General features: G+C 44.3%; 1 protein-coding gene across 2 annotated transcripts in view; it reads right to left on the reverse strand.

Annotated features, from left to right (window-relative positions):
* Window positions 1–25,357, reverse strand: part of LOC124777147 (ubiquitin carboxyl-terminal hydrolase 31) — a 336,927-nt gene that overhangs the window by 211,785 nt on the left and 99,785 nt on the right. The window lies entirely within an intron of this gene.

Here is a 25,357-nt window from a genome sequence, read left to right on the forward strand (position 1 = left end):
TCTGACCCTCTAGTAAGCTCTTAACAGCCCCAGCGCTTCGCAGATCTAATGGGATTTAGCGTGTCTGGGGAAGTTCCCACTGTTGCTACACGGTGCTACTACCTGACTGTTCCCAGCCTAATAGAACGTTATGTGAAGGCATTATCGGACAGTATTTCAGGAATTATTGTTGAAATTACATGTGCTTGTGTAGGCCCTGAACAGTGGGTGATCTTACCTGTCTGTGAATAGTGGTTTGCTGCGTTATTTGTTTTCGAGGATTATCATCTAACTGAAGTCATCTTTTAACGAACGTACAGTAAATAATACAGAAAGCATGCATATAATGTGAACATTTTTGTAGTATTTCCACTCGTACTGCAGTTATACATGTTGCTAACAAGTATAAATATTTGAAATAAAAATACGTTGCAACTACGCTTCTGCGACGTATGAAAGTCTGAAAAGCAGTAATTTTGTTGACAGATGCCATAAAAACAGATTTAATCTATTTGATAGAGAAGTTGTTATCCACCAATAAACAGAATTGGTGAAACCATCCGCTACTTCTTTGTGCTCCAGGGTGTAAATGATTTTTCCAGTTTCACTGAAGCTGGTACCACCTCCTGCTAAAACACCTGAACCGAAAGTTGCAGCGTGTTTCACACATACACGCCCCACACAGTAGCAGCTGGAACAGTCGGCAGGCAGCGCTCTGCGACGGCCGGCTGAACTACACGGTGTGACAGCGGAGATCCGCGGTGCCGAGGCTTTTAAGAGCATACTAGCGGGCTATGGTCTGGGCAACTGAGAAAATTTTCAAACGGTAGACGAGTTTCTAAATAAAGAAGATACAAGAAATCAGTGTTGGAAAAATAAACGACCAGCAGTTTGCGCAGTACGACGCCTCGGCGACTTTTATTTGGCTGAACAGCAATGGCGGACTGGTCTAGCTACCACACGAACATATCTAGTGCTAAATGAGAGTGATGCTAGGTCGTGGCGCCATTCCGACTGTGGCCGAGCGGTTCTGGGCGTTTCAGTCCAGAACCGCGCTGCTGCTACGGTCGCAGGTGCGAATCCTGCCTCGGGCATGGATGTGTGGATGTGTGTGATGTCCTTAGGTTAGTTAGGTTTAAGTAGTTCTAAGTTCTAGGGGACTGATGACCTCAGATGTTAAGTCCCATAGTGCTGAGAGCCATTTTTTGATGAGACGTGTTGTTTACGGCAAGACAAAAACATTCGCCAGCAAGAAGGAGCCTCCGGCGGCAGGTGGAGGCACTCCCGTGTCTCCACTCTAGAAGAGAGGCGCCGTCGCATAAAAAGCTCGTGGCCGACCTCGCTTTATGAAGGACAGGCGGGGAGCTGTAAGTGGAGTAAACACGGGCTTTGGTAGCTGCGGCTTATCTTCGCACAGGACAGCCTCGGAGCCACCGGCAGCACGCCGACGCGACAGAAGCTACAAAGCAGACAACCCGAAGTAAAAACGGAGCGTGTGGTACATCAAAACTTCACAGCTGAGGCAATAGCCAACTATTTGCATGTCAAAACAGAACAATCGAAATTTATAGTGCAATTGGGGACTGTATTAGGAAACCGCAACGTCGACAATATCAGACGGCTTCGTCTACATCAATATCCCACAAGCGTGCCGTCATGGTGCCTGGCAACGGATGCTCCTGGTAGCACTGCCTTTTCCGTACTCCATTAACGAGTGGTGAGCGGGAACAATGACTGACTGAACAGCTCCGTCTGAGCTCTAATTCCCGTATTTTTCTCATCGTCATTATTTCGCGAGACCTATGTGGGAGTATGTAATATGTTCCCCGATATTTCCGGAACGTGCGCTCTCGAAATTTCAATAGTAAATCTCTCGGTGATGCATAACGCCTGTCTTGTTGCCTGTGCCACTGGAGTTTGTTGAGTATCTTCGTGAACTCCCTAGCGCGCAGGAGTTACCGATCCCGTGGCGACACGCATCAATCTCCGTTGCATCTCTCTCTCTCTCTCTCTCTCTCATCCCGCCCCTCCCCCCCGCACCACTGCCTCCATATTAATTCAACTTGGTGAGGGTTCCATACTGATGACCAATACTGTAGAATCGGTCGAACGACTGAATTTTAAGCCGTTTGTTTCCTGGATAAATTACATGTCATTACGATTCTCCGAAAGAATCAATCTGGGATATGCTTTTCCTATGACTTGTTTTGTGGTCATTTCACATTAGGTCGCTACAGTTCATTACCACTAGCTGTTTTACGGTAGTTACAGTTTCCACTCATTTGTCACCAATAGCGTAAGCTAACAGTAATTTATCTTTTCGGCTATTTATCCGCAATAAATTACATTTATTTACGTTTAGGATCAGCTGTTATTCTCTGTACCAAACATCCACCGAGTACAGGTCTTCCTACTTTCCGCTCCAGTTTTCTGGAGTTTCAACCTTGCTACAAACGAGTTGGCTCACGGACGTTCCATCATTATCCACTATGTAATTAATATAGATTGTAAATAGTAGCGGCCCCCTAACACTCCACTGGGGTTTTCCCGGAACTACCTTTGTCAGTTTTGTTCCCTTAATGTCGACGTTTTGAGTTTCATCTGCAGTGAATCCATGCTCCAATCAGACAACGTGTACGCCACTACGCTGGTATTTTGTTCACTAAACGACAGTATGGCACCGGATCAGATGTTCCATGAAGCGAACTAACACTGCTTCAGCCTGAGCGCCTTTTGTCACGGCGCTCTGGATCCCATGCAGGAACAGAGCGAGCTGTCTCTCGCAAGATCTGTGTGTGCTGAATACATGCTGACTAGTAAAGGAGACTCTCGTTCTCCAAAAACGTCATAATCCTTGAGAATACAGCACGTTACATAATTCTACAACAGACTGACATCAGTGATACAGGCCTATAATTATGTGCACACGTCCTGCGACCCTCCTTGAAATGGGAAAGAACCACGCTTTTTTCTAGAGCTCGCGCAAGATAACGCCGCACCGGCATCAACACACACACACACACACACACACACACACACACACACACACACACACACACACACACACATTCATTCTTGTGGCCGGTGCTGGGCGACTCCACTGCTCTATTCTGAATTTGAGAGTCGCCGGCCGACCTGCAAACTTCGAGCGTTCTCACTGCTGTCTTTTCAATACATAGCATGGCACCGTAGCTCCAGGGAAAGTTCTTCATAATCTGGCACGTGTGATTAAAATGAATGCCATTAATTTTTTTTCGGAAAAAACTACGGAGCAAAATTCTCGATAAAACTGCTCCTGCGAGAGTTGCAAGAGCCACTAACTACTCCAGTAGCTCATTAAATAGAATAAAGCATAGCTACAAGTACTTCCCAAGGCTTCACAACTTCTGAAAGATGCATAATACGCAGAAGAATATTTTATTTTTAGGTAATATTCCTGAACAGGTTGTGAGCGAACCAACAATTACCACGCGACACATGTACTTCATCAAACATTATCAATATCTTACAGTGCTCAAATGTTGCATATTGCTGAAACTATAACACTGAACATTGTGATCCAGAAATATCACAACACATTGGTTTAGTTGTAATACAATTCTAGGTGGTAAAGTCTAAATTCCCACCGTGAGCGGAGAGTATCTGCATTCTATGGCAACCGTGTCACCTGTAAACTCTGCAGTAATTGTGCTCTGTGTCATTATGAGAGCTGTGTTGCTTCAGGATGGCTGAGATAACAGTAACGTATGATCAGAGGCCCTGTATAGTCACTAATACAGTGGTTCCCAATCTTTCTGAGACCATTACCCCTGAGTGTAACCAGACATTCATTTTTAAAACAACAGAAGGTAAATTACAATTAGTTTTTGTAGGTGCTTTATTAAGCCACGAATTAATGATTCAGTGAGACAACTGTTGCTGTTTATTTCTATGAATGATGAAGCAATTTTCAGTGCATCGCGAGTGTTACCTGTAACTCCGTTTCAAAAAAGGCAGCTAACAAAAGATTGACACTAGTTAAAACACACTTCCTCTGCACCACTCTTCTTCCTAACGGCATCTGCTTGACGCATTCTGTGTGCTCTCATTTAAAATCAACCAAAGTAAAATCAGTGCACTGCAGTTAGGCCTGCTGTTTGTGCAGCACTTGATTGCTGGACTCTTTACCTCCGAAATGGCACGAACTGGAAGACATCGAGCTGCCATGCTTTGTGCCTCACCACTGCCTCTATTATTATTATTAAGACAGTGTAGGTCCTACAACAGCTTAACAGCCATTATGTAGTTACTATTGTGTTGTCTTTTGGTTCGTTCATTTTTACGAAGGGAATACAGAAACAATTTATGGTCTTTTGTGGGATCTACCTACAACTCTGAAAAGGTATTTTCATTACTAATTTAAGCATATGTGACCTACACATCTCAATTTTGCTGTCATAGATGCAAGGCATAAAGTACGTATGGAGTGGGTAGGTTTTGTGAGGAAGACAACGATGTTGATAGTTTCGTCTCACAAGCTGTAATATATACTACATTCTGTCACACATTGATGCTAGTACTGTGCAGTTATTAGCAACTTATTAATCAGTATTATAGTATGAAGGAATAGTGGTAATATTGATTTTAAAAATAATTTAGAGTCATGAACGAAACAGTTCAACCCTGTTGCTTCCACCCCTCAGAAAATTACATTTTGCCCCTCAGGTGGTAATTACCCCCACGTTGGAAACCACTGATCTAATGGAACGGGCATGAGACAGGTGGGCGTCGCGGCAAATGTCGCTGAGTCAAATTGGTGTGTCTAGAGTCTGGAAGAAGTTTCTAGTGACAGGATTAGCTGAGGATCGTCACATAAATTTCCACGGAAGAGAAACACCAGGTGTGCAAGACCGATATCTACGCATATTAGCAAGCAGAAACCCTCAACGAGAAGCTACACGTCTACGCCGGCAGTTACGAACAGCTGCAGGAGTCAATACAAATGATACGAAATAAAATCCACGGAGCAGGAATTATGTGCCAGAAGACCTCGCAAGTGTCCTCCTGCAAATCTGATTCGGAGAGGGGCTCCTGTCGCATGGGCACGAGGCCACTCCTTGTGTACTAGCCAGCTGTGCGACATGTCGCTCTTTTCTGATGAGACCCATATCATTGGCCACACTAATAATAATAATAATAATAATAATAATAAAACTCGTGCGACAACGAGGACAACTACTACACGCCTTAACTGAATCGTAGACCGCCGCCTTTATCTGGGCGGTTCAGTCATATTTTACTGTGGTCTCATGTATGGCTGCAGGACCCTCGAGCCAATACACGGAAGAGCGACAGGTGTGAAGTACTGGGACGACACCGCTGCACACACTGTGACTCGATTTGGTGAACATGGTGGAGCGGGATTCACGCTGGTGGACGACAATCCACGCCCCCATCATCACAATCTTCGAAACGGGTACCTAGTGGAGCACAGGATCAGTCTGATGGAATGGCCTCTATATTTTGCAAATGTCAGCTGCACTGAGGATAAATGGGCCAAGTAAAACAAGCGTTTTGCAACCGTCCTATCCCACCAGATACCTTACAGGGCTTCACAGAGGCTGTTGCCGGGACAATATCCCACAGCCTTATCTGAACAATTTGCTAACCGCATTCAAAAGTGTCTCCAATTACGAGGAGGGCAAATTGGCTTATAAACAAGGTGTGACGCAAGAAGAAGGTGACGAACTGTAGTTTTTGCAGTGGAATCTTTTGTAAGGTTTTCTCTTTGTCCTTGTTTATCAAGTGGAAATGTGTTTATCTTCTTTATTTTTGTTTTCTTATGACTGTAAGTGACAACGTAATCAGTTTTGTTTTCTGTTATGTCCAGTATTAACAGTAACGCAATATGCAAGAATTATTTTGACCACTGTAGTAACCGAATTTGTTCACCACGCTATATTCCTTTTGTTTGACGATATTTCCATGCGGATTCGAGTGGCAATCTTGTTTTGTTTTGAGTGATTCTTAGTTTATACGGCTACTACTTTTTCAGTACTCTGCCGAGAGACTATTCACTCTAAAGGTCTATATTTGTCGAATTACTAGTAGCACTAGTAGTACTGAGATACCCTGTTAGTAAACCGCCGTTTGCATGGTCGCTAGCTGTGGCTTACAAGTCATGTGAAACACACGCCCGCGCACAGGCTTCAACCGTCTGATTGCGCCACCTCTAATGCGCGGAGACCCCACCACGCCTGCTGCCGCACCGTCTGCGCAGGTGCGGACTGAGTCAGTTCTGTGTGCACTCTGCCCTTTGTTGCTCCAGTGACACAAGAAGAAAACCACTGCTACAGGGGGAGCAAGGTCTGTCGCATACCGAACTTCTACACTACACAGAGCACTTTAGCGTCTAAATTTAAAATTTATGCAAGCAGTTCTCCAGAGCTATTAAATCATTTCGGAAATACGTAACAAAAGCGGCTAAAAGCTATAACAAATTTTATCAGTTTCGACTAATCCGATCTTAAATAGCCGTTATGTCGATATAAATTATCAATACAACAAGGCAGTTCGGTTCGTTGACATCAACAGTGCAGGAGGGACATGGGCGTCCACTGTATAAAGTATCACGGTTTCACAGCAGACTTCAGTTTGTTGACATCAGATGAACTACATGGGAGTACCCACTGTGGCTCTTGACATCCGTGGGAGAACCACGAAACTGGTTAACTAGCAGGCGTGTGGAGCCCCTTTGCCAGTGTCTGTGCTTCCTCTGGCGTGTTGCTATCTCGGATAACTCTAACGAATACCAGCAAACAGGCTCGGACACCACTATGCTACGCTAACGCATTTATGACCATATGCTGCTCAACATTTTTATGGCTTTCCATCATTTAATCACAGTCACTCTTTTTTGCACTGTACAATCGGCATTCAGAACTTGTTCATCTGACTCAGCAAAATGCATTATACCGCAAAACCATGATCCTTGATACAATGGACTTCTGTCTACACTTTCGATGTTAACGAATAGTACTCCCATATTGTGTTGATAGTTTGTGTCGACCTGACGAAGATTTAAAACCGAAAATAGGATTTATTCAACTTGTGGCGTTTTTAAGGTGTCTTTTCTAAATACTTTAGTTGCATCCCATGTTTATCATTACGGGCCCTCAAGGAATTTTGATATACCGGTAATGGGGAATTACCATGCAAGCAGAAATCGTGTATAAACGGTACAGCATTATTAACAATACGCGAAATCGTTCGAACTCCCTTCATCATAACTTACTATCTTACAGCGCAACATTGCCGTCCATAAATTAATATTTATACTCTTACTACAGTATAAATCAAATAGTGTGTCACATCTTCTCCGACTTGTGAAACATTTCTCTGATCATGGAAAAATATTAAAACGATTTGAGATAATATGGAAATGGGTACAGATGGAAGCCACGAGTTACAACAGCGGAGTCATTGGGGTAGCCAGTCTTATTAATCCAAAAGTAACGGAAGTCTTTCACGGCAGGTGGGCTGTAGAATTTTTAGTCCTTTCCAAATGTCACCAGAAATGATATGGGAAGGGAAGCTGCTACTGGATACTAAAGAATGCACCGGCGAGTGCAAACACTGAAGAGCGCGGTCCCGTCACACTGATGTTGGTAAAAAATACTAATTGTTGAGTCTTGGAAAAAGAGAAATAGCAACAACACTGGATTAAAAAACGTGCTTGTGTGGCACTTTTGAGAGATTTTGTACGAGTTTCGGTGCCTACATCATCGTTGTAGCACACACAGGGCGGTGAATTCTGTAGTGTATACATACGTACGAGGGTAAGTCAATTATTATCCGCAATTTATTTTTTATTTATTTATTTTTATTTATTTATTTTTTATTTATTTTTTATTTTCGTAGTACTGTCGTTTTACGTTGATGACGCATGCTTTGTTTATTTGTTGTTACTGCTTTGCAATTTTCAAGCTGCTAGGTTAGTTTCCTTATCGCTGCCGCGATGTTAATCATGGCTGCTCCGCTGTCTATTTGCGCCAACGAAGAGCTACGTTCAGTGATCCGTTTTTTTAGGTCGGAAGCCGTATTAGGGGCCGAAATTCATCGAAGTGCGAGAACAGTGTTTTGCCACGACGGAGTGTCTATGAAAAAATTGAAAAATTCCGAAATGGTCGCACAAGTGTTACGCACTATGAAGGAGTCGGTCGACCGTTTACCGCCACAAATGAAGAAACCATTGAGCGTTCACGTGAAATGATTCTCTTAGACGATTAACTATTGACGAAGTGGCACATCGTCTGTAAATTAGTCACTGTTTTGCCTACGAAATCATCCACAACAGACTTGGGATTCATAAAGTTTGTGCAAGATGGGTCCCAAAACAACTCACACAGCTGCATTAACAAACGCACTTGGACATCTGCAAAAAACATTTGGATCGCTGCGGTAACGAAGGGGACAACTTCTTAGACAGGATCATTGCTGGTGACGAAACATGGCTCCATCATTACAAGCCGGTGAGTAAACGGCAGAGTATGAAATGAAAACATCCAAATTCGCCGTGCAAGAAAAAGTTCAAGACCCAACTGTCTGCAGGAAAACTGATGCTTACGGTTTTTTTGGGACGTACAAGGTCCAGTACTAGAACATTATGGGGAAAGGGGCACAACATTGAACAGTGTACGTTACAGTGAGATGCTGACTGCCAGACTATAGCCTGCACATCGAAGCAAACTCCGAGGATTGCTGTCAAAAGGTGGTGTGTTGTTGCACGACAATGCCCATCCGCGTACTGCTGCCCACAATTCTGAAACGCTCCAGAAACTCAAATTTGAAGTTCTGGATCATCCTCGATATAGTCCCGATCTTGCCTCTTCTGATTATCACTTGTTTGGTCCACTCAAACAGGCATTAAGGAGCTGTCGATTTGCCTCGGATGAAGTAGTGAAAGAAGCGATGCGTTCCTGGCTCGCAGCTCAACCGATAACCTTCTTTTATGAGGGCATCAGGAAGCTTGTACAACGATGGACCAAGTGCTTTGAAACGCAAGGAGACTATGTCGAAAAATGATGATTAGATTACAATAAAATTTTGTAACTACTTTGCGGATAATAATTGACTTACCCTCAAAGATGAGAAAGTGACAAATAACGGGAAACGTCTTCTCTCCTAGGTCCAGTCCTGCGATCGCGAGGGGCATGTGCGCCACGAGTGGCCGAGTCCTAACGGCAGACTTCTGCCTTCTCGTTGCCAGCGTGAGAACAACGGGACCGTACCATCTTCGCCTCACCGATTTGACTGATACTGAAAGGAGGAGGGGGGGGGGGGGGTTGTAGGGCACGACTAGGACTGCCAACGTATGTAAACAGGAAGACGCAACTCTCAACCGTTTTCGAGAAAATCGAGTCTGAAAACTTTAAGCCTGCTTATACTCTTGTACTTCGTGCGGTCGGTAGTGCAGGTGAGCGAGTAAGTGTTTTTTTTTTTTTTTTTCGGAAGGTCGATTGATCGGACCTGCTTACCTTTCGATCAGTCCCACCTTATGCTGTCAACACGCAGTCTTAAACCAGTATCTCTCAAATGTACCCCACTGGTGTAGCGTTGCGACGTTTATTTTGACATGGAAATGAAATGAGCGTTTGGCATCATTGGCCGGGTGGCCCCTTGCGGGGCAGGTCCGGCCGCCTTGTTATAGGTCTTATTACATTCGACGCCACAATGGGCGACCTGCATGCTGGAAGGGGATGAAATAATGATGAAGACAGCATAACACCCAGTCCCTGAGCGGAGAAAATCCGACCCAGCCGGGAATCGAACCCGGGCCCGTAGGACGGCAATCCGTCACGCTGACCACTCAGCTATCGTGACGGACTATTTCGACATGCAAGCGAACAACCTCATAAAACGATTACAAAATTATGCATACAACATCTAACAAAATAAACAGATAGCTGCTAGAGAAGACTGCATAAAAATTCAATAAATCGTACACCATAAGTCGTCTGCACCAATTTCGGTGATATGCTTCGATACGCGAAGTACGCCGCTAAGTTTGTGTGCCGGAAACTGTTTATGAATGAAAACCAAGCTTGTTTTGCAAAAGACACACTGAAAAACCACGCTGGTGAAAAAAATTCAGCGTTCATCACGCGTGCTGTATGTCATAATAATTGTTGTCGATAGTTTTTCGAACAGTATTACCCTGAATCGTTAACTCCTCCACAGCTTACATATTATACTTTTTACGAATGTAGATGCAATAATATAAATACAATGACTGTACTGATTTTCTTGAAAGTTATCGTGTGTCTTTTTTCCAATTTCCTTACGAAAACAGCTTTTTCCTCCTGTATTCAGGATAAATATACTGTAAATAATAAATGAATCATTAAATATTGATAATTTGCAGAATCACCATAAATCAGAATTACGTGGAAATGGAGAAGTACCAGCAACGAGATTCGATCCAGAAACCCTGTGCTTACGAAATTACGCGCTTACTTGCTCGGCTGCGGACTGCTTGGATATTAACGACCATACAAAAACGGTTGAGACTTGTGACTTTCTTTTTAAATACATTGAAGACCTAGTCGTGCCCTACGTATCCTATTAATATGAATCAAGTAGGGGAAGCGAAGTTCTTACGGTTCACTGGTAAGTGGGTCAAATTTGTAACGTTTTAGTTACATCATCCATTCTGGACGCTGGATACTGTGCTGTGGTTAAAATAGCGAATAATGTACCTTTTTTATTTTCTTTCCACCGGTATAAAGCGGCTTGCCACAGTTTTCATATACATCAACCGCTATTTGGTTACCACCAGGCAACCCACATTAAAAATTACCGCCTTTGTCGGAATCAGCAAAGACTTCCAAATCACTGATGATGCGAACGTCTATCCTGATGACACGCCGAGCAACGCCAGCTCCAGTTTCAGGCAATTTGGAGATGATCCCTCTTACATGACAAAGTACGGACAGAATGACACTGCCGAGATAGCGCCTTGTGAAACAGATTAGCAGCTAGTTATAAATGAAGCAAAATGCTAGTTGTATATCAAGAACAATGCTTTACCGAGGCTAATTGCCTAACACTAGCAGATTACAGGAGTAACGCGCCACAAATGGACTATGTTACATCATCCAGACACCACAGCGGAAACAATGTCCAGGCTTTCAGTGCACGAAGAGAGTTGCCATACTACCTTGACTGAATGTACAAATGCAAATTTCAGGCGCGGAGTTACGCAACACGATCAGGTCGGTGCTCTCTAACGGTATCAGTACCAGGCTGGCGCAATTGGCCGTCGGCATATATCAGGAGCAATTCACAAATTATCAGTTAATTCCAACTTCCCGATCATGTTCTTTAACTCCGGTGCGGTGAGACGAGTTTCCCGTATTCTTTTAATACGATGATACTCGCGAAGAGCAACAGCACTACTGCCGTTGTTTTGATAAAACACCTTTATAAGTAAAGCCCTGCTCACCTTGTCCAGACCCATGTTCACTGCTTGCAACTGTAGTGCACACTGATGCTTGCGTTTCAACCCTGCGTCGACGCATAAGTGCCGGCGCATAAAGGCAAGTCATTACGCTTGCACTACTTACAACCCAAATCGTGCAGCGCACACTCTGATCATTCGCATAAAGTCGAGTACTCAAACTGTAGATACTTTCACGTCTACACTGTCTCCAGTAGGGAAAGATTAATTATAAGCATGCCGTAATTTAATATAATAGATGTTTTGGTAAGAGCTCAACCAGCTCCACCGACTGCGTTCACATTGCCGGCCGGGCCGGGCCGAACCTGGCCGGGCCGAACCTGGCCGGGCCGGGCCGAGCCTGGCCGGGCCGCCGCCCGCTTTGATATCAAACACATGGTTTTGAATTGCCGACACGGCGTGAGCCTCCCGGAGCCGAGCCGGCGACATTCCGAATGTTTAATATTGGCGAGCCTGTGGAGCAGCACTACAGCTTCTGCAGTACACGCATCACTCGTCTCCCTTCTGCTTTCATCACAAGTGTGACTGCACACGTCTTCTTTTAAGATGTTACCTCACATTTCACAATCAGTGAGGAAAAATTACGTTTATTGTAATGATACATGCGAAATTACTTTTATTTCATTTATTTAATCTACCGTATTTACATGCATTTACAACAATAGCTTGCCAGCGATCGCGGCATTGCCGCCACTGAATAGTTCGCATTTACTTGTAAACGGAGACAGATATGAGTGTCACTGAGGGACGGAAATGTGTCCCTACCAGATGACAATGCATTGTAAAGTCATGCCGTGGCACGCTACTATAAGCAGTTCTCTGTGACATCTATTTGCGATGTTCTTACTTTAATGAATGCAGAATAACATATACATGACATTAACTTGGTTCCATCAATTTGGTATCAGAAATTCAGTTAGTATGACAGTAATGATGCAGTTTCCAGATTATGGAACGAAGTAACCAAGGAGTGTGCTTCAGATAGTGCACACAAATATAAATTATTTTCCTTTATAATTTTATTTGTTTTATTTACAATGAAATGAGATACAAAAAAATACAGTAAATAGCTAAGTACTTTCAATTCCAAAATTTATTTTTGAAAGGATTTTTAATTGTTTTAAGTTGCATTTTTAACGAAATATTCAACAAAAGTGTTCCTGAAAGTTTTCGAACGTAATGTGGAATTTCTATTGAATGTGGCACCAGCTGTCTGCATATCAGCATTGTTACAAAACTTTTCAGCTTCAACATTGTATCCTTCTCTGTCAATGACAATATTATGAGATAGACAAATGCACTTGACTATGTGATCAGCTACGTCAATGGATCTCATCTTAGATTAATATACTCTTATCTTTTAGTTCGAAATACGAAATGTACATTATACTAATTGTAGTATGTTGATGACAAATAATTGATTGTCTTTTGTGATGCAACGTGTGGCCAATTTTAAAAGCATAGCAGATGATTGTCCAGTAGCCGAGGGAAAAATTCTTATACATTTGGATTTATCTAGACAATGAGACCATTAAAATAATACGAGGGACCGACACTAAGTCTGCGCTGATCACTAGTAATTAGTTTTTTTCTGTCCTGCATTATATGACTACACTAAACCAAGCTATAACCGCGCTAACTCCATGGCTTGCGGACACGGCACTGACGCCACTGAATAGCTCGCACTACTTGTGACCAGACAGATCATTATGATTTCAAAAACTTTTTGGTTCTTTTAGCTACATTTCATTCCCAACAATGTATGGTATAAAACGGATCTAACAGTAAGCTACCCGCTACATAACTTTTTCACTACAAGATTTGTAAATCAAGTGCACAACGTTGACAAATAGCATCATTTCACAATGACTGTTAAGAAATATGGAAAGATAAATGATTCAATACGAAGCTACGATGTTACACTACCATCACGCGAAACGGAAAGTAGACTCTTTTTTCACGACGTAAGTAACGCTTTTAAGGAAAAAATAAGTTCATAAAACGATGTGGCGAAGTCTTATACACCGCTAAGAATTTTTAAAACATGAAAATCGGAGAAGTGGATTTTCCCCCATTTCGCCGTCCCGGCTCGGCGCGGCGTGCAATGTGAACACGTCGGCCTGAGCTGGATAGGCGCGAGCCGAGTCAGTACGTGTCATTCCGGCCCGGCCCGGCCGGCAGTGTGAGCGCAGCCTTATATGAAAATCGACCGAGGCAGTAGGCAGTGAAAAGATATTAACCTTTAAAGTTCATTTCATTTGTAAAACCTCTGAAGATAAATAACTTGGAAACAACTGATTTGATTGATGGCGCGTTTTCAAGCACACAGTCATCTTAATTTTCACTTTTTACAGGTGTTATCGGCCTACATGTGACTGTCTTGGGTCACTTTTTTCTACTGACTTTATGTGGACTCAGTGTGTAGTGGCGCCCCCATCCACGCTCCTCTTGCAGGAGCCGGACCACGCACACGTCTACCCGCTGGCCTCGTGCAGCCGCGGTGTTTCCCAGACCGCCACTGTCCGCCAGTCACGCAGCGTGGAGTATGTAGCCGCCTGTTGGGCTGGGCTGGGGTGGGCCATGTCACAGCCTCGTCGCTAGCCGAGTGCAGCCTAGTGCGCCCGACACGCCCCCTCAGCTGTCAAACGCTCACGGGCTCAGTCGCGCCTCCTCCTGCCGTCACGAGACACATATCGCTGCCTCTGCTATTTGAAAAGTTTTTGGCGTTTATCCTTATCGGGCTGTAGCCTCACGAACTCGAGACCTGCGTTCACTGTCGAACAGCTTAGTCAAGATTGATAACGGTAAATGTACATTTAGATTTGATATCGCGCAAGTAATGATGTCCTCAAGAGCATGCTGCTATTAAAGTTCTTAAATCAATTCCAAGATATTTTGCGTCTAAAACCGTTTAGTTAGTTATTTATTACACCATGTCGGTTACTGCCATCATCACATCTGCAACTAAAATTAAAGGGGCATAAATAGCTGAAAATTAAAGGGGCATAAATAGCTGAAAATTAAAGGAGCATAAATAGCTGCAAGCCTTTCTTATACATTAGCGAAGAAAAGCTGATAAAAAGTTCTATTTTTAAAAAAGTTCGCTTACCAACAACTGAGAACTTGCAAAACAAGGTTCAACGTGAGAAAGGTTTTTGGTACTGACACTGAACCTTGTCTGCAAGTTGTAAGTTTTTGATAAATGAACTTTGTCGAAATAATTTGACTTTCCATCAGCTTCTCCAGCTTGATGATATACAGGGTGATTCAAAAACAATACCACAACTTTAAAAATGTGTATTTAATGAAAGAAACATAATATAACTTTCTGTTATACATCATTAAAAAGAGTATTTAAAAAGGTTTTTTTCACTCAAAAACAAGTTCAGAGATGTTCAATATGGCCCCCTCCAGACACACGAGCAATGTCAACCCGATACTCCAACTCGTTCCACACTCTCTGCAGCATATCAGGCGTAACAGTTTGGATAGCTGCTGTTATTTCTCGTTTCAAATCATCAATGGTGGCTGGGAGAGGTGGCCGAAACACCATATCCTTAACATGCCCCCATAAGAAAAAATCGCAGGGGGTAAGATCAGGGCTTCTTGGAGGCCAGTGATGAAGTGCTCTGTCACGGGCTGCTTGGCGGCCGATCCATCGCCTCGGGTAGTTGACGTTCAGGTTTCATAACTAACCTTTTTCGTAGGACGCTCCATACAGTTGACAGTGGAATTTGCAGCTCTCTGCTAGCTCTGCGAGTCGATTTTCCTGGGCTGCGAACAAATGCATGCTGGATGCGTGCTACATTTTCATCACTCGTTCTCGGCCGTCCAGAACTTATCCCTTTGCACAAACACCCATTCCCTGTAAACTGTTTATACCAACGTTTAATACACCACCTATCAGGCGGTTTAACACCATCTTCGAAATGCACGCTAAACAACTGTCGTCGATTCACTTCTGCCGTACTCAATAACACAAAAAGTTTTCTGTTGAGTGGTCGCCATCTTAGCATCAACTGACGCTGACGCCTAGTCAACAGCGCCTCAAGCGAACAAATGTACAACTAAATGAAACTTTATAGCTCCCTTAATTCGCAGACAGATATTGCTTAGCTCTGCCTTTTGTCGTTGCAGAGTTTTAAATTCCTAAAGTTGTGGTATTCTTTTTGAATCACCCTGTATATCAAATGCCTGTAGCTCTTTATGTTCATTCAACCTTAAATGTAGAAGTGATTACCGCAGTAACCCGAACGGCGTAATAAATGAAAACATTAAGCGACACAGAGCGTTTTATTTACAAAATTTTCGTAACGATCATGGACTCGTGGAACAAACAATACAGTTTGGTTAATAAATTGCATGATCACGTGAAGGTTTTAGTATACTATACGAAAGCTTTTCCAGTTACTTGTTTCTGTGAATTGCAGTTTATTGACATGTAGTAACCACTGATCTGAAAAAAATATTAGGCTCTGAGCACTGTGGGACTTAACATCTGAGGTTATCAATCCCCTAGAAGTTAGAACTACCTAAACGTATCTAAACTAAGGACAGCACACACATCCATGCCCGAGGCAGCATTCGAACCTGCGCCCGTAGCGGTCGTGTGGTTCCAGACTGAAGCGCCTAGAACCGCTCGGCCACACCGGCCGGCTGAACAAATTATTATTTGTAAACTTTTGTTTTTCATGTTATTACCATCACATAAGTGTAAGGGCGCTGGTGACCTCGCCGTTGAACGCCCATAAGATCCAAACACACACACACACACACACACACACACACACACACACACACACACTAAAATCAGACTTGGGAAGGGGGCGGGGGGACAATTGGCAAAGGTGACAAAGTCGGGTAAATTTCTCCTCCGAATAGCAACAAAATTTTCTTGCTTATCACTCAGTTGGAGAAGAGAGACTATCGCAAAAAACAAGAGACGTCAGACTTCCCAAGGAGTGCTTAAGGTGTTGATACCTCCCTCGCGTTAGACCAGAGTAGATTGGTAGAGACGTACTCTGTTGAGTCGTGTCTAGCATCACCTACATACCACCTCTGTGTGAATGATCCAAAAGTGGGCGTCCTCGTAAACGTTGACGCCGGGACGAGGTACAGCGACGTGCCGGTGGCCCTACATCGTGCTGGAAGCGGAGCGGAGCGCTGTCGGTGGTGGTCGGCATGCACCCAGCGCCATGCGCGGCAAGAAACGACCAAGGTACGGCGTCGTAGCGGCGCGGGCGCGACCTTACACAGCACGTCACCTCACGTCACACCATTACGGCGGAGCAGAGCAGGCGGCCTTTACGCAACGGGCGTCAAGTTCAGCCATCTGCGTGGAGCGCGGCCTCCAGACTTTATCTGGCGCCCGCCGTCGGGCTCCTCGCCGGTAGTCAGGCCGACAACTGAATGGAAACAGTCGACTCACTTGCTTGTCGCAAAACGATCGCCTCATTCGCTTTTTTCTTTTACGTATGGGCTGAATTATTACTCATTCATTTTCGTCGACTTTAAGTGGTCTGTGGCAGCATCCTACAAAAAAGTCGACAGTTGTACTTTCGCATATTCACTGAATTATTCGTTATTTCTTTTCAAGTGAAACTGCTCTGTAGCCTTTCTGTCGCTTCTGCTGGCCAGCCTCGGTGTGATTTTTACGCGGTTTCCTCTCACTTGTTCAGACGAATGCTGGGCGGTTTCACAATTCAAAGAAAATTAACAAATGATAAACATTTTTCGCGAAAAAATACTACCGACAAGTGGCAGTACACACTTAAAATGCAAATGACTAGGTAAAGAAACAATTTCTAAAAACTGTATTCTGTAAAGAACACACTTATGAAAACAAGCCAGATGGAAAAAAAGTAAATAAGCTGTCTTGAGAACTAAGTCTTTCGCGACAGCACTCGTAAGTAAAACATTCTCGGTTTTCTTGTCGCGTCAATTTTGCATTTCTTATTGCAGAATTAATCGCCATAAGTGTTAATACACTCATCCCGCTGCGGGACAAGACTCGTCAGTACCTTCACGAAAAAAAAATTTTTGCGGTTGCCTGCGGAATCGTGATGGTGCCTAGATGTGCATTTCATCGTACGTACCAAATCAACAGCCTCGAATGTCTTTCTTCGTGGCTCCAAAAATATGGAATAATGTGCACCCACATTTTACCAACGTTGTTTCGACTACGATCTAGAAGTTTCGCTGGGAAGCCCTCACACGCCCTCCATACAGTCCCGATCTCTCCCCATGCGATTTCCACATTTCTGGAGCCCGGAAGAAAGATGTTCGTGGCGATCTTTTTACTTCAGGAGAAGACGTGCACATCCGGGTACAATGATGGTTCCGCAGGCAACCGCAGATATTTTTCCGTGAAGCCACTGACTGCCTTGTCTCACAATGAGACACACATGTATTAACATTTATAGCGATTACTTTTGAAACAATAAATAGTTTGCTTAATTTTTCCATCTGGTTCGTTTTAATTTAACTAACCCTTATATACTGTACATTTAAATTAAAAATGTACTTAATGCCTCAAGTAACAGCCATCTGTATATATAGGTGACTAAACACATAAATTTTGAAAATAAGTTATTTTTGGAAATACTCTTTATTTCCCTCTTTTTGAAACAAGGTAAGTTATTTGTCTCTGCAAAAGTTGGCAACCCCAGTCATGGTTCATATAAAACCGAAAAGACTTAACAAGTACCCATGTCAGAACACCCCTGCCCGTGTACTGAATGGAAACACCCATGTAACCATCGGATAGTTGCATCATTCACTGAAACCACTCAAACCCGGAGACTGAAAGAAAAATATTCAGATAGCTGACGTGGTCGACGAGACTTGTTTCACTCTACTGAATCAACCAATGGAACGAAAAATCAATCGGCTGGCCACTCGGTTGTTACAACCACTTTTCTTCCACCACTGCTCACCAGCTCATGTCGTCCCGCGTAATTGTAAGCCAGACATATACGCACATTCCACACTTCCAAGACTACGTAAAACTACGCCTCTTTACAGTTAGAATCCTCTTCATCTCTCTCAAAAATGCAATTCCTCGACATCTGCGGTGTCAACAAGAAGTGATGTATTACACAACGCTGTGGGTGATCAGCGTACAAAGATATCAGGCGTTACCATCATTCCCATATACTAGCGTCTATTACAATGTTTTATAATTAAACAACAAACATAGTAACAATAACGTTATCTTTATAAGCATTAATGCTTCATACACGACCTATATTGTATACGAAACGGTCTATTACAGCTATAATCTGACATCTAAGTTACTTCACAGTTGTATGTTTAACGTCACTTGCATGACCTCAATATATTTACAACAGTTTACAACGTCAGTCATTTATTTTGCCACTACGCATTTCGGTGGTTCACACCATCATCTTCAGGTGGAGAGAAGTTTAGTTACGTAGGTGGTGTTACTGAATAACATACACGCCTCTACAAAACAGGACATCAAGTGGAAGGCAGGTTATGTTGCGTCTTTTTAAGGGAAGAGTAAAAAATGCGGCGTACTGCTACTTGCTCCATGTGCTCTCCACTGTACATTCCGGTGAAAACAAGGAGTTTTCTTTATGCCGATGATCTGGCAGCAGCTGCTTAAGGGAAATCTTATGAATAAGTTGCATTGAGGGAGCTGTGCCTATTACTCTAACAACCAACTTCGCCCGAAGCCAGCTACAGCACAACTGTATGGGTTTCATTTCAAGCATAATCACGCACGTCGCATTCGTGACATCACATGGCAAGGGCTACGTTCCAGAAGCTCCAAGGTTGAGTCCAGTAGAAGACCGTTTCAGTCTTGCAAACAGCAGCATCTATAACAAGAAAACAATTGTGGATATTTCGACTTGAGATTAACTGCCTGCCACCCTCCCCCATTTTTTCGGGTTACCTTTTGTGGCGGTGTTCGTAGCGACAAACACTTGGCTGTAGAAATGGCTTACGAAGTCACCGCCACACTTTTAATAGCGGGCCGACCGGTCCGCTGGAACAGTGAACAGAAAGATGAAAGCCCAAACACTCAGATTAAATAAAAGTCGGTACTTATCTTTATTCATGAAGATACAGAAACACAGTAGTGAACTCGGTGTCTACAGAAATCTGTCTAGTTCGAGTCGGAGCGGCTAGGTCAGCGTCGGCTGACGACAAACAACAACTCTGCTGCGATGAACACACAACTGACTAGCAAGTACACAATTCGGTGGCGAGTATACAACTGAGCGGCGAATACAGAACTGTCCTAGCGCTCGCGACTCCAGCGCTTAAGAAGCAAGAAGCCAGCGGTGGCGCGCGCAGACTTGCGGCGATTTCCTGTATCGCTGGCGCTGCTTATGCGGACGGCGTCCGAACTTTGATGCTGCCAACCTTTTGGCAGCGGGCTCGGGTGGCATTACTGGCTAGGACATAACATTACCCTTCCACCCGCGAATCAACAGAATTGAATCGTGTGGAGGTCACTCAGCCATCTTCGTTCTGGAGTTGCAAGTTCCAGCAGATTCCTTCAGAAATGGCACTTTCATGTGGATACCACCAACTGTGATGCGGAGAACCACAAATCATGGAGAACCTACTGGATTGTCAACTACGTCCTGCAATCTTTCACAGAAGGAGATCTGCTTGCGGCACCGGGTTCAGTTGAAGTGGAAAGATTTTGGTCACGACTAGTGTAGCTTGATAGTTCTTTCATTTTTTTAATGTAATAATCATGAATTATATTTGTTTCTGACTCCAATAAATAAATAATTTAGTAGTGCTGAGGGACAAGCTGGAGAACTGTAAGAGATGGAAGATTGGGATACAGCCAAAGACTTAGCGTTTTCTGGACAAGAGTTCAGCCAAAGAGTTAAGAGCTTCGTAACAACACGAGAGTGCGGAACACTGAAGGTTCCCAATACGACAGAGTCTGATTCAGTGATACGGAGGAAAGAATGGACATAATATGTGAAACAACAGGTACAGGATCAACGATTCTTTTCGCTGTCGAAGATTTCACTTAAATCTAAAAAGTCTGATCCAAAATGCTACCCTCTCTCATCTGCTATACGGCGCAGTAGCCCGGGTAATTAACAAAGAAATGTGGAAATGCCAAAAATAAGCGTTTTCTTTCGGAACGTAATGAGAAAGATCTGACTAAGAGTAGTTTATAACTAAGCATGAAAATTATAAAGAACGCCAATTGCATGAATTTGTAAAACAGCCAAATGCAAGCTGAAAAGTAAGGGACCACAGTGGACAGAGCATCTAGCTGGAATGCCAGACAATACAATACCATAGGCACAATACTCGCCGCTTCACTACCATTAGCAAGGCCCTGTACGAGATGGAGATATGAAGCAAACAGATAGCCAGAAGTTCGGTGCACAATAACAGCCTCGAGTGAAGTAGCACGAGCAGCGGTGGAAAACCCTTGGTCTCTAGGTCAAGCACCTAATAGAGACATTACGAAGTGAAGTATATAGTGCACAGACCCCTGCTTCCATTTTGGGCTTCTCCACTGTCGGCAGAACATCGTCTGTAGTGTGAATCTGGAGATGGCGCAGGCACGCGCCCGATACTAATAGAGAACGGTTCACTACCGTACACTACTGAAACAAGAAGACCCGCTCGACGAGGTGTTTTGACATCCACAGAAGCAAAGAGGTCTGCGACACGGTTTCGCCCAGTCCCTGCGCTGTTGCGATTGTCGCCTGTACTCAAGAGTAGAATAAATCGGAGAGATCAATACTTGTAAGCAAACGACACGATATAAGACAGTCTGAGTCTGGCCTTGAGTCGTACGGACAGCCAAAACGATTAAAGGCGACCGTTCGGAAAGCAGGAAATCCGGGTTTGAGTACTGGTCTGCAACACAATTTCATTGTCGCCATTCCGTTATACAGCTGATGATTGTCCATCTGTGATTACATTTCAGGTATTTCCTAACCGCGTTAGTCGCCGAAGGGTCTGTTCCTCCGACGGAAAATTGTAACGTTCTTCTTAACAACAAAGGCACTGCAATATCGTATAAAACCCATTACACTCAAGCCGTTCGAGGAAACGCAGTTTCCTGAGACAATAGGAAAACCTCTGCGAGTTGAGAAGAGGGGAAAACTTCCATAGATTCGTCCAAAGTCCTCGAAGAGGCGCCTACCAACCACGTTCAGTATGGAAACTAGCTCAGGGTGGACGAAGACGTGATATTTTAGCATTGCCCTAATGTAATGTAAAACTCATAATAGTTCATCCAGCATGTGTGCCTAGTTTGTTAACCTTGTGTTCAAATGGTTCAAATGGCTCTGAGCACTATGGGACTTAACATCTATGGTCATCAGTCCCCTAGAACTTAGAACTACTTAAACCTAACTAACCTAACGACATCACACAACACCCAGTCATCACGAGGCAGAGAAAATTCCTGACCCCGCCGGGAACCGAACCCGGGAACGGGAAGCGAGAACGCTACCGCACGACCACGAGCTGCGGACTAACCTTGTGTGTTTTCACTGTTAAGTAAGAGGCATAGGGGTTGCAGAAAACTCGTGAAATGTTTACATAACTGAAATTCGTTTCCAGCCCTGGCTACACAGAGTTAAACAGAATATAAGAAATATACAAGTTCCACAATCGACATGTTTAATCAGTGATAATCTCCTAGTCAACTCCTGTGCCATACGTACAAAATTATCACCGCTGAATGTTTGGGACTAACAACAGGAGAAGACCTAAGGAAACTCTTACACTTTTACACCTGCGTAATAACGTGTAGGGTCCCCGCGAGCACAGAAGTGCCGCAACACGGCGTGGCACGGACTCGACTAACGTCTGAAGTAGCGCTGGAGAGAAATCGACACCATGAATCCTGCAAGGCTGCCCATAAATCCGTGAGAGTACGAGGCGGTGAAGATCGCTTCTGAACAGCACGTTGCAAGGCAATGCTCAATAATGTTTATGGCTTGGGAGTTTGGTGGCCAGCGGAAGTGTTTAAACTCAGAAGAGTGTTCCTGGAGCCACTCTGTAGCAATTCCGGAACTCTGTAACAATTCCGGACGTGTGGGGTGTGGCACTGTCCTTCTGGAATTGCCTAATTACGTCGGAATGCACAATGGACATGAATAGACAGGATGATTACGTACGCGTCATCTGTCAAGAAAAAAAAAAAAAAAATTCGAATGTGTGTGAAATCTTATGGGACTTAACTGCTAAGGTCATCAGTCCCTAAGCTTACACACTACTTAACCTAAATTATCCTAAGGACAAACACACACACACACACACACACACACACACACACACACACACACACACACACACACACACACATGCCCGAGGGAGGACTCGAACCTCCGCCGGGACCAGCCGCACAGTCCATGACTGCAGCGCCTTAGACCGCTCGACCTGTCAAGAGTCGTGTCTACACTTATCAGGGGTCACATATCACTCCAACTGCACGCGCCTCACACCATTACAGAGTCTCCACCAGCTTCAACAGTCCCCTGTTGACATGCAGGAAAGATGGAATCATGAGGTTGTCTCCATACCCGTACTCCGCTCGATACAATTTGAAACGAGTCCCTTCCGACCTGGCAACATGTTTCCAGTCATCAACAGGCCCAGACGAGACGAAAATGCTTTGCATCGTGCAGTCATCAAGGGTACATGAGTGGACCTTGGGCTCCGAAAGCCCATATCGATGTTGTTTCGTTGAATGGTTTACACGCTGACAGCATTGACATCTGCAGCAACTTGCGGAAGGGTTGCACTTCAGTCACGTCGAACGATTCTCATCAGTCGTTGTTGGTCCCGTTGTTGCAGGATCTTTTTCCAGTCGCAGTGGTGTCGGCGATTTGATGTTTTACCGGATTCCTGATATTCACGGTACAAGCATGAAATGGTCTTACGGGAAAATCCCCTTTTTATCGCTATCTCGGAGGTGTTATGTCCCATCGCTCGTCGCCGACTGTAACACTATATTCAAATTCATTTAAACCTTGATAACCTGCCACTGTAGCAGCAGTAACCGATTTAACAACTGCGCGACACACTTGTGTTAACAGGCGTTGCCGACCGCAGTGCCGTCTTCCGCCTGTTTACTTACCTCTGTATTTGAATACGCACACCTATACCAGTTTCTTTGGCGGTTCAGCGCAAATCATATTTTCTTCACATGTAGTCTCTGTGAAGACCAGCAAAGGGAATGCTTAGAACAGATAATAAGGGTCGGTCAGAATAGCTTTGTTGTTCGTGCACGAGTCGTCTGTTGCCGAGACACACGCAGCGAGCCACCAGGACACGACGCAGTCTCTGAGGATGTCTCCGGCGCTAGCTGAAGACACGGTGGGTACAGTAACACGCCTCAGACCATGGCCTGGTTCCCATACAAAAGCCATGTAAACATCAGCAGTTGAAGCCCGCACTGTACGAACAGCGGGGACGAGCGAAGGCTGTGGACACACACACGTCGGCTGCACCGTTGCCGTGCTCCCGAGCCCACATCGAGCGGCGCGTCAATTTCCGTGCGCGCCTGAGAACACAAACAAGAGAGGCCAATCGCCCCGCAGCGGAATGTAAACCTAATTCCTGCTCTGATAGTAAACACGTGGCTGTAGGGACTCTCAGCGGCTCGGCTGCGCTCACCAAGACGAAGGCCTCGTGACTGTTCCGAGAAGCACGTGCCTATGTTTCCGGATGACGGCACAATCTACAGGAATGTGCGATATGGTACTTTGCTAATCCAGATTTCTATCAATGGACCAAGTATTGTGAGCCACCTCTACTACACATGGCTAACGATAACTTTTCAGTGTATGCTGCTGTTCAACGGAAAATACAGTCAGAGGGATGGCCTATAAGTAAATGAGCAGTTGGGAAGAGAGTGAGTATAGATTTTGTTCGCTGAAAACGGGAAACAGCACAATGAGAACGGGAATCTCTTCTTCATTGCATCAGAAAACGACCAAAGTGTTTCACAATATGCTTATATCCAGCCGGTGAACACAAAAAATGGTTCAAATGGCTCCGAGCACTATGGGACTTAACATCTGAGGTCATCAGTCCCCTAGAACTTAGAACTACTTAAACCTAACTAACCTAAGGACATCACACACATCCATGCCCCGCGGCAGAATTCGAACCTGCGACCGTAGCGGTCGTGCGGTTCCAGACTGAAGCGCCTAGGACCGCTCGGCCACACCGGCCGGCCCGGTGAACACAATTAGACTGAAGCTCGAAATCAAGCTTGTGTCAATCGGTGTAAGCAAAAGCTCAGAAAATGCAAAATCCGTACACAGCAAAGTTACTCGACAGGAAACTCGGCAAGAGCCATAAACTAAGCAACAACTATCTGGTTGTCAAACTTGAGTTTCTTCCAATGTATATAATGTTTATATAACTTACGAGAATGCAGTGGAATGACGTCTTCCACAAATGTCATTTCGGCAAGTGCACAACCTCTTATTTTGAGGGTACAAATGGTAAACACTATCACCATCACTCAACCAAAAATGACCGTCGTCGGGAAGTTATCGATGGTGAATATGAACTACTGGCGAGGTAACATGAACTCTGTCCGTCTGTTGTTTGACCAGGGAAACAGGAAAGTTCCATCTCCATTTACAAAGTCACTTGCTAATTTAATTTCAGCTGCTTCCTTAGTTAATACTATCCCAATAGCTGGAAGTGCGTGCGTTGACCGGTGCCAAGGAAAAGACCAGATTTGTTCGGACTTTGTAGGCGTGTGTGACGCCTAAGCTCGATAAAACAGTCCCCCACGATCCTGATGGTCTGACCAATACAACCGCAAGGAATAAGACGGGTGCCCACCTTAGATGGTGATCGAAAAAGCCATTTACCATCATGTTAACGCAGAATACGACCAAT

Source organism: Schistocerca piceifrons, chromosome 2, assembly GCF_021461385.2.
Source record: "Schistocerca piceifrons isolate TAMUIC-IGC-003096 chromosome 2, iqSchPice1.1, whole genome shotgun sequence".
NCBI lineage: Eukaryota > Metazoa > Arthropoda > Insecta > Orthoptera > Acrididae > Schistocerca > Schistocerca piceifrons.